Here is an 8,542-nt window from a genome sequence, read left to right as displayed (position 1 = left end):
TCTCGATCTCCTGACCTCGTGATCCGCCCGTCTCGGCCTCCCAAAGTGCTGGGATTACAGGCTTGAGCCACCGCGCCCGGCCTTTACTAATCCTTCTTAACTGTATGTATAGCTTCCGTTTATTTCTATGTTTAATATTAGAAGTGCTGTGGTCCTTATTTAGAAGTTTGGTGATTTTTTTATGACCAGAAATATGCTGTAGGAACTTAACTCTTGTTTGTATCAATTAGCCCATGGTAAAACTGGTTTCCTTATACTTCGTTGTGTTTAAAGGTTCAGTTTCCAAGAACTTATCAAGAATGTTAAGTGAGGACTTACTGTATTTATTTAAAGAGAATGCTTCCTATCTGTTGGCTGGGGGGAAAAAAAAGTCAAGAAAATTTAACAGCAAATCTATTCTTTTATATTAATACATTACCAAAGCTCTCTTTTGGCTATTTTAATTCATAAAGATTTTGACTGAATTATTTTCATTATTTTGAAACTAAATTCTTGCCTCGGCATTTTGCATTACAGATGCAAATGCAAAGGCATTACAAATAGTTAATACAAATAAATGAGAGTCCTTAGGTAATATGTTTACATTTCCCTTTTTCAAATTAGAGGAATTTACCTTTCTCTGTGACTCCTACGTCTATATCTGAACTGATATCTCCAGTTTTCCTCATCTGAATTAAAAATAATACTAAAAAAAAGCACAAAATAAAAGTTTACATTTGGCATAACTTTAGTAGTCTCCACGATTGTGGTCTTCTTATAATAAACAAATTGAAGCATTTGGAAAGTGAGCATGTATTTCAGGAATAAAGAAATAAATACCAACATTTACTTCCAAAATTACTGTGTGTTGGGGGGGGGGACATTGTCTACAATTTATTTTTTCTGTTACTATCAAAAACATCATTCAACTTTTCAATTCAAGCACTGGAAAAAATACTAACATTTAACAGACAAACAAAAATGTTCTGGTGAACAAACCAGCAATAAAAGTGTACATGAGTACGTATATCATATTTTTCCTCCTTGTATTTAATTAACAAATGACCTTAAGATGATAACTCTCAAAATTTCAGGTTTATCCTCCTCATTAATTTGTGACATTCCTTGGAGGGAAATCAAAGGGAAGAAGAGAAAGGTTTTAAGCTTCAGGTTATGGTAAGGAACAGAGACGAAATGCATTTAGCAAATAATAGGAAAGATCACATAAATAGTTCTGAACGAAGTTTAAAGAAAACGATTCCTTACTTCTAGAAAAATGCAATTCCTGAGGTTGGGAAAAGACGCTCAAATTTCCCCGACTCCACCCTACTAGTAAACAATCAGCGCAGCAATAAAAAAATGCCCTTTCCTGAATGCCCAGAAGAATCTTAAGAAACTCACCTTCTGAACTCAGGGCGTCTCGATTCTACTTTTATTATTGGCCTGCCTACTGGCTGTCCTCTTTCCTATTTCCCGGCCAGGCGGGCTGGGAAGTAGATACTGTACCTGGGGTCACTGCTGGCGACACTGAGGCTCGCCCCATTCGGTGCTGCTGGCCCTGAGCATCACTCGCCGTCCCACTTGTTCCACCTCGTCGTTATCACAGGTCGTACACACACACCCACACGTTCACACCCTCGCGCGCGCATCTGCTGTTAGAGGTACAGCCCCACCCCAGCAAAATCCTCGCTTCCTCTTCCCCGGGACGTAGCCCCAGAGGAGCGAATCTGGACCAAGCCCAAGACAGGCTGAAGCTACTGCTGCGCTCTCACCTCCGACAGTGAAAGCGATCGGGGCCGCGACTCTGCGCGAGGCCAGTCAGGCCCGCCGGGGGCAGCACAGGTGGAGCAACGTTGCACCCCCAGGGGATCCCCGCCCACCGCCCGCGGCTGCTTCTGCAGGCTCGGGGAAAGCGAGCGCCAGTGATTCAGCGCCTTTCCGCCGCCGCGGTTACCACGGCGACGCGCGCGCACGCGCGCACACGCCCTCAGGGATGTGGGGCGCGGCAGCCGCCCCTGCCCAGCTTCCCGGTTGCTCTCTAAGGACCTGCACCGGGGCGAGACACTCCCACGCATGGACCAAGCCAAAGGCTTTCGGGAACCTGAGCGGCCTTCATACCCTACCTCCTTTCCTTCACCAAGCCCTTCCCTGTCACTGTGGCCCTAGACAGTCTGGGGGATGAACACTACTTCCAAATAAACACCCGGGCCAGGGTGGCTCAAGGGAATCGTGGGCGCACTGCCTGGGTCAAAGACCCTTCGCGAATGTGTCCCCCAGCTTGTCCCCAGCTTGTGTCACCCCAGCTACACAAGTTCGACTCTTCCAGTGGGAGTCTCTTTGGCCCCTACTCTGTAATTATCTTTCTATTTTGAGCAGGTGCTTTCTGATTGAGACTGGAAACCTGTGCTGGGAGGGGCTCACATCACCTCCAGGCCTTGCAAGTTAACTGGGTGCCCAGTATAGTTTGACATTTACATCTTGAGGAACGTGATAATCCAAAAAACAGAAAACTCGTGTGGAAGACTCTTGCATTTTTACTGTTTTAATAAAGATGCAAAAGCATCTAGGGATAATGACACGAGCAGAAAAGGCAGGGCATTCCTTGCACATCTCATTACTAGGACATATAGTGCAGTGCTTAGAGCTGAGTCGCACACACTTGATGGATAAGCTTCTTGGTTACTCGGTATTTACCGAAGAGCCTTAGACAAGTTATATAATCTTGATAAACCTGTTTCCTCAATTATAAAATAATAGCATTCATATAGGATGATTCTGGGAATCAAATAAGATAATGCACATTTAAAGAGTAAAAACCAGCTGGGTGCGGTGGCTTACGCCTGTAATCCTAGCACTTTGGCAGGCCGAGGCAGGCGGATCACGAGGTCAGGAGATCGAGACCACCCTAGCTAACACGGTGAAACCCCGTCTCTACTAAAAATACAAAAAATCAGCCGGGTGTGGTGACCCGCGCCTGTAGTTCCAGCTACTTGGGAGGCTGAGCAGGAGAATCGCTTCAACCCAGGAGGCGGGGGTTGCAGTGAGCCGAGATCGTGCCACTGCACTCCAGCCTGGGTGATAGAGCAAGACTCTGTCTCTAAATAAATAAATAAAAACTAAAGAGTAAAAACCTGTCCAGGACTCAAAGAGTGAAAATCAGCTTGGATTTGGAATAGTAATGATCAATGATCAGGCTGAGAGGACAAAGTCAGAAGCAAAATTAACAGGCAATATTGTTTCTTCTGGTCACACAGCAGCTACAAAACAACACAACTCCCTATTTGAATGACTACTGCTTTCTGCCTTTGCTTTACTATTCCCATCCATAACTGGGGATACCCAATTGCTAAACTCCCTTCACCTCCTGACAGCACCCAATCCCTCATTAATCCCCCTTTCTCTCAATCTGCCTGGGAAACAGCAACCAACTGGATCCCAGCCCTGATTCCAAGACTCCCTGGAATCCTTTAATAGTTACCCAAACCTTAAAAAAGACACTTCCTCCTTTTTCTGCTCACATGGCATTCCACAGGCACTCTTTCAGTGCATCAAGTCAATGAATTTGATTTTGTTCCCAATGATCCTTGGCTGATTAGCCTTTAAAGAAACATTTTTAGCACATACACACACACACACACACAGGCTTAGCCTAGAATGGTTAACTATACCATCTTTTTAACTCAGAGACACTATAATGAATATCTATTTCCATTTTTAATGAATGTATCTATTTTGCTATTGTATGAAAATGTTAGTCTCCTTCTCTAGGACACAGATGTGAGGCCACTACCTTTCACTTCTTTTCAGCATTCAATGGACATTCACTGAGCTCCTACTATATGCCAGATACTGCAATAGGTAGTAAGGGTAAAATGATGTATCCTTAGTATAATTTACTTTGTCTGCTCTTGCTTATGCTTTTGGTTGGGACATTCGTACAAGATAAGAACCTTATTTTGAGGGTGGGAAAAACTGAGGTTTAGGAAGGTTAAAGTACATTCCACATCAGTGGTAAAAATGGTGCTTAACGTAATGACAGTGTTGCCTCATTGAAATACAAGATTTTAGGCCAGGTACAGTGGCTCATGCCTATAATCCCAGCACTTTGTGGGCCAAGGCAGGAGGATTGTGTGAGCCCAGGAGTTCAAGGCCAGCCTGGGCAACATAGCAAGATCCTCTCTGTACAAAAAACAAAAATAAATAAAAAGTAGCTGGGTGTGGGTGCACACTTGTAATCCCAGCTACCCAAGAGTCTGAGGCAAGAGGATCACTTGTGCCCAGGAGGTTGAGACTGAAAAAAAAAAAAAAACACCACCACCCAGAAGATTCTACATTGGAATTTCACTAAGCAGGAAGGTAAGGTAAGCAAAGCTACTACACTGGAAAAACTTTGAAAACTATTGCTCATGAAAGCAGACTAAAAGTGGGTTTTTTGTTTGTTTGTTTTTTGAGACAGTCTTGCTCTGTCGCCCAGGCTGGAGTGCGGTGGCACGATCTCGGCTCACTGCAACTTCTGCCTCCCGGGGTCAAGCGAGTCTCCTGCCTCAGCCTCGTGAGTAGCTTGGATTACAGGCGCGTGCCACCACGCCCGGCTAATTTTTTTGTATTTTTAGTAGACAGGGTTTCACCATGTTGGTCAGGCTGGTCTTGAACTCCTGACCTCGTGATCTGCCTGCCTCAGCCTCCCAAAGTGCTAGGATTACAGGTGTGAGCCACCGCACTGGGCCTAAAAGTGGTTTGTTTCTATACATTTCATTTATAGTTTTTTAGATTTTGTCATAAGCAGTATACAAGAAGGTATTTCATGTAGATGCTGTGAGTTATATAAAGGAAATGATACGTCCATGGTTTTAAAACAATTTGACAATTATTTATTTATTTATTTTTAAGACAGAGTTTCACTCTTCTCGCCCAGGCTGGAGTGTAATGGCACAATCACGGCTCACTGCAACATCCGCCTCCCAGGTTCAAGCGATTCTCCTGCTTCAGCCTCCTGAGTAGCTGGGATTATAGGCGCCTGCCACCACGCCAGGCTAATTTTTGTATTTTTAGTAGAGACGGAGTTTCACCATGTTGGTTGGACTAGTCTTGAACTCCTGACCTCAGGTGATCCACCTGCCTCAGCCTCCCAAAGTGCTGGGATTACAGGCATGAGCCACTGCACCCAGACGATAATCCTTTATTTAATCTAATATATTACACTATCTGTTTTAAGAATGTAGACTTTCACCCATCTATGTTTTGCAACGCGATCTGAAGTTCTAACTTAGCTCTTCTAAATAAAAGCAATTGCCAGAATAACCCTTTTCCCACAGAAATGTACTATTGCCTTACCTCTATGATGTATGCTACTCAACTATTAACATCTATTCTCATTTTTTATTTTTAATGATTAAAATTATGATTAACATTTAAACTCTTTCATTGTCACTACAAAGGGAATATTATATATAATATATANTTAACTATTTGTAATGCCTTTGCATTTGCATCTGTAATGCAAAATGCCGAGGCAAGAATTTAGTTTCAAAATAATGAAAATAATTCAGTCAAAATCTTTATGAATTAAAAATAGCCAAAAGAGAGCTTTGGTAATGTATTAATATAAAAGAATAGATTTGCTGTTAAATTTTCTTGACTTTTTTTTCCCCCCAGCCAACAGATAGGAAGCATTCTCTTTAAATAAATACAGTAAGTCCTCACTTAACATTCTTGATAAGTTCTTGGAAACTGAACCTTTAAACACAACGAAGTATAAGGAAACCAGTTTTACCATGGGCTAATTGATACAAACAAGAGTTAAGTTCCTACAGCATATTTCTGGTCATAAAAAAATCACCAAACTTCTAAATAAGGACCACAGCACTTCTAATATTAAACATAGAAATAAACGGAAGCTATACATACAGTTAAGAAGGATTAGTAAAGGCCGGGCGCGGTGGCTCAAGCCTGTAATCCCAGCACTTTGGGAGGCCGAGACGGGCGGATCACGAGGTCAGGAGATCGAGACCATCCTGGCGAACATGGTGAAACCCCGTCTCTACTAAAAAAATACAAAAAACTAGCCGGGCGTGGTGGCAGGCGCCTGTAGTCCCAGCTACTCGGGAGGCTGAGGCGAGAGAATGGCATAAACCCGGGAGGCAGAGCTTGCAGTGAGCGAAGATCTGGTACCGGCCCCCCCGCCTGGGCGGCAAACCGAAATCCCCTCCTAAAAAAAAAAAAAAAAAAAAAAAAAAGAAGGATTAGTAAAAACAAGATAATTATTTACCCAATTATTGCAGTTCAAGGTCACAGGTAGCTGGAGTTTCTCTGTGCAGTTCAGAGTGGGAACCCCTCTCCCCTGTCCAGGAAGCTATCCCATCACAGGGTGCACTTTCACAGACACACCCATTCACTGAGACGGGAACCCTGTAGACATGTGCACAGCTTTGGGATGTGGAGGCAAGTGAAACCCAGAGAAAACCCACGCAGACGTGGGGAGAATGAGCAGACTCCACATAGACAGTGGCCCTGGCCAGGAATTTGTTTTGTCACCAACGTTGAATAAAACTATGTTATTGAGGCACTGCTATGTGTAGAGCCAGGGATGCCTGTTTCTGGAGCAGAGTGCTGCAGATTGCCAGGTCAGAGAGTGTGGGTTTGGGCGTGGCTCTGCCACTTAGTGTCTGTGTCACATTTGGCAAATTCTCTAAACCCTCTAAACCTGTTTCCTCACCTGTAAAACAAAGATAATAACGGGACCTACTTAATGAAATTCCTGTAAGAATTAAATACAATAATATATTTGAGAGATCTTTGCTCATTGCCTGGCATGTTTTAATAGTAACGCTTCAATAAAAGTTGTTATTTTGAAATGTGTTCTTTTCAGGAAATATTTTCATACCTTCAAAATGATTTGGTACTAAAATAGATTTATTTTAACATGTCCAAAGCTTGTTCTGATTTATGATATCAAATCATTATAAAATGCATAAATTTTTCCTTGCAGCACCTTTATAACAGCAACAATAATGCATATCATAATGAAAATCATAAAATCATGTCAATTTAATATTCTGGTAATTTAATACCCACAAGGAAGGCTCTTTGCTTTAGTAGGCCTAGAATAATTGGTAGGTTATTTTTCTATTTGTTTTTTAAATTGTTTATATATTTAGAGGGTACAAGTGCAGTTTTGTTATGTGGATATATTGTGTAGTGTCAAAGGCTGGGCTTTTAGTTACCATTACCCGAATAGTATAGGTTATTTTTCTATTTGTCTTTAAAAATCTGTACTTTTAGACACTATTCATGTGAATTTCAATAATGAGAAAATATTTTCTCATTTATTTGTATTAACCAATAAAAATGATTGAGCCAGAATAACATCTGGCATCATCATTTTGCAGTCTTTTAACAGTGGGTGTTTAAGTTTTAAAGTAGAGCTTCTTAAATGACACAAGTAGGTAAAGACAATGGTGTTCAAGTTTTAGTTATTTTTCCTTCTAAATAATAGTGTAGAATTACACTGCCCATCAACTTGCTGATCATTCTTTTCCTTAAGTTCAAAAAAGCGAAGGAAGATGGGTGCACGGTGACTCACGCCTACAATCCCAGCACTCTGGGAGACCGAGATGGGCGGATCACCTGAGGTCAGGAGTTAGAGACCAGCCTGGCCAACGTAGTGAAACCCCATCTCTACTAAAAATACAAAAATTAGCCAGGCATGGTGGCGGGTGCCTGTAATCCCAGCTGAGACAGGAGAATTGCTTGAACTCCGGGAGGCAGAGGTTGTGGTGAGCCCAGATTGCCCCACTGCACTCCAGCCAGGGCCACAGAGCGAGACTCTGTTTCAAAAAAAAAAAAAAGCAAAGGATTATAGTAACATCTTTTTAATTTAAGCAATGTAGCTTGAATAAGACGATAATTCAGGCCTAAAAATGAATTTTCAAAGTTGGAGTCATTCCATGCTATTAAGCATCAGAATATAAGCATGGAGGGTAAATTAACTCCAGCGTTGCCACCCATAACACCCATACATTTTAAGCTTTACAGTTGATAGGATGTTTATTCATATGATGGTAGGGAAGTATGGGCTGTCCCTTCCCAGGATAACAGTCTTGTTATTCTAGGATTGTGATTATATCAGCATACCTTACCATCTTTTGTTTTCATCATTAAAGTGAAGTACATGATGTGTAATGTACACTGGTAATCAATGTAACAGAGTTACCTTCAAAATTTTTTCAAAATAACCCTTTAAACTGTCTTTTTCTTTTCTTTTTTTCTCTCTCTCTCCTTCCTTCCTTCCCTTTCTCTTTTTTCCTTTTCTTTTCCTTTCTTTCTCTCCTTCTTTCTTTCTCTTTTCTTTTCTTTCTTTCTTTCTTTCTTTCTTTCTTTCTTTCTTTCTTTCTTTCTTTCTTTCTTTCTTTCTTTCTTTCTTTCTTTCTTTCTTTCTTTCTTTCTTTTCTTTCTCTCTTTCTCTCTCTTTTCTTTCTTTCTTCCTCTTTCTCCTTCCTCCCCTCCCCTCCCCTCGCCTTACCTCCCCTCCCCTCCCCTTGCCTCCTCTCCCCTCCTCTCCCCT

General features: G+C 41.8%; 1 protein-coding gene across 10 annotated transcripts in view; it reads right to left on the bottom strand.

The window, feature by feature from the left end:
- Positions 1-1,918, bottom strand: part of KIAA0319 (KIAA0319 ortholog) — a 102,739-nt gene extending 100,821 nt beyond the window's left edge. For 4 of the 10 annotated variants that reach the window (XM_017878543.1, XM_017878545.1, XM_017878546.1 and 1 more), the window contains exon 1: positions 1,752-1,918. The gene's annotated coding sequence lies outside the window, so the exon portion shown is untranslated. Of the gene's footprint in view, positions 1-613; positions 686-1,380 lie in introns of all 10 variants that reach the window. The other 6 variants (XM_017878539.1, XM_017878544.1, XM_017878542.1 and 3 more) reach the window with 3 other exon arrangements.
- Between the last annotated feature and the right edge of the window lie 6,624 nt (positions 1,919-8,542).

Source organism: Rhinopithecus bieti, unplaced genomic scaffold (assembly GCF_001698545.2).
Source record: "Rhinopithecus bieti isolate Rb0 unplaced genomic scaffold, ASM169854v2 scaffold_11110, whole genome shotgun sequence".
NCBI lineage: Eukaryota > Metazoa > Chordata > Mammalia > Primates > Cercopithecidae > Rhinopithecus > Rhinopithecus bieti.
Note: the sequence above shows the minus strand (reverse complement) of the source record. Positions and strands in the feature narration are given on the sequence as shown.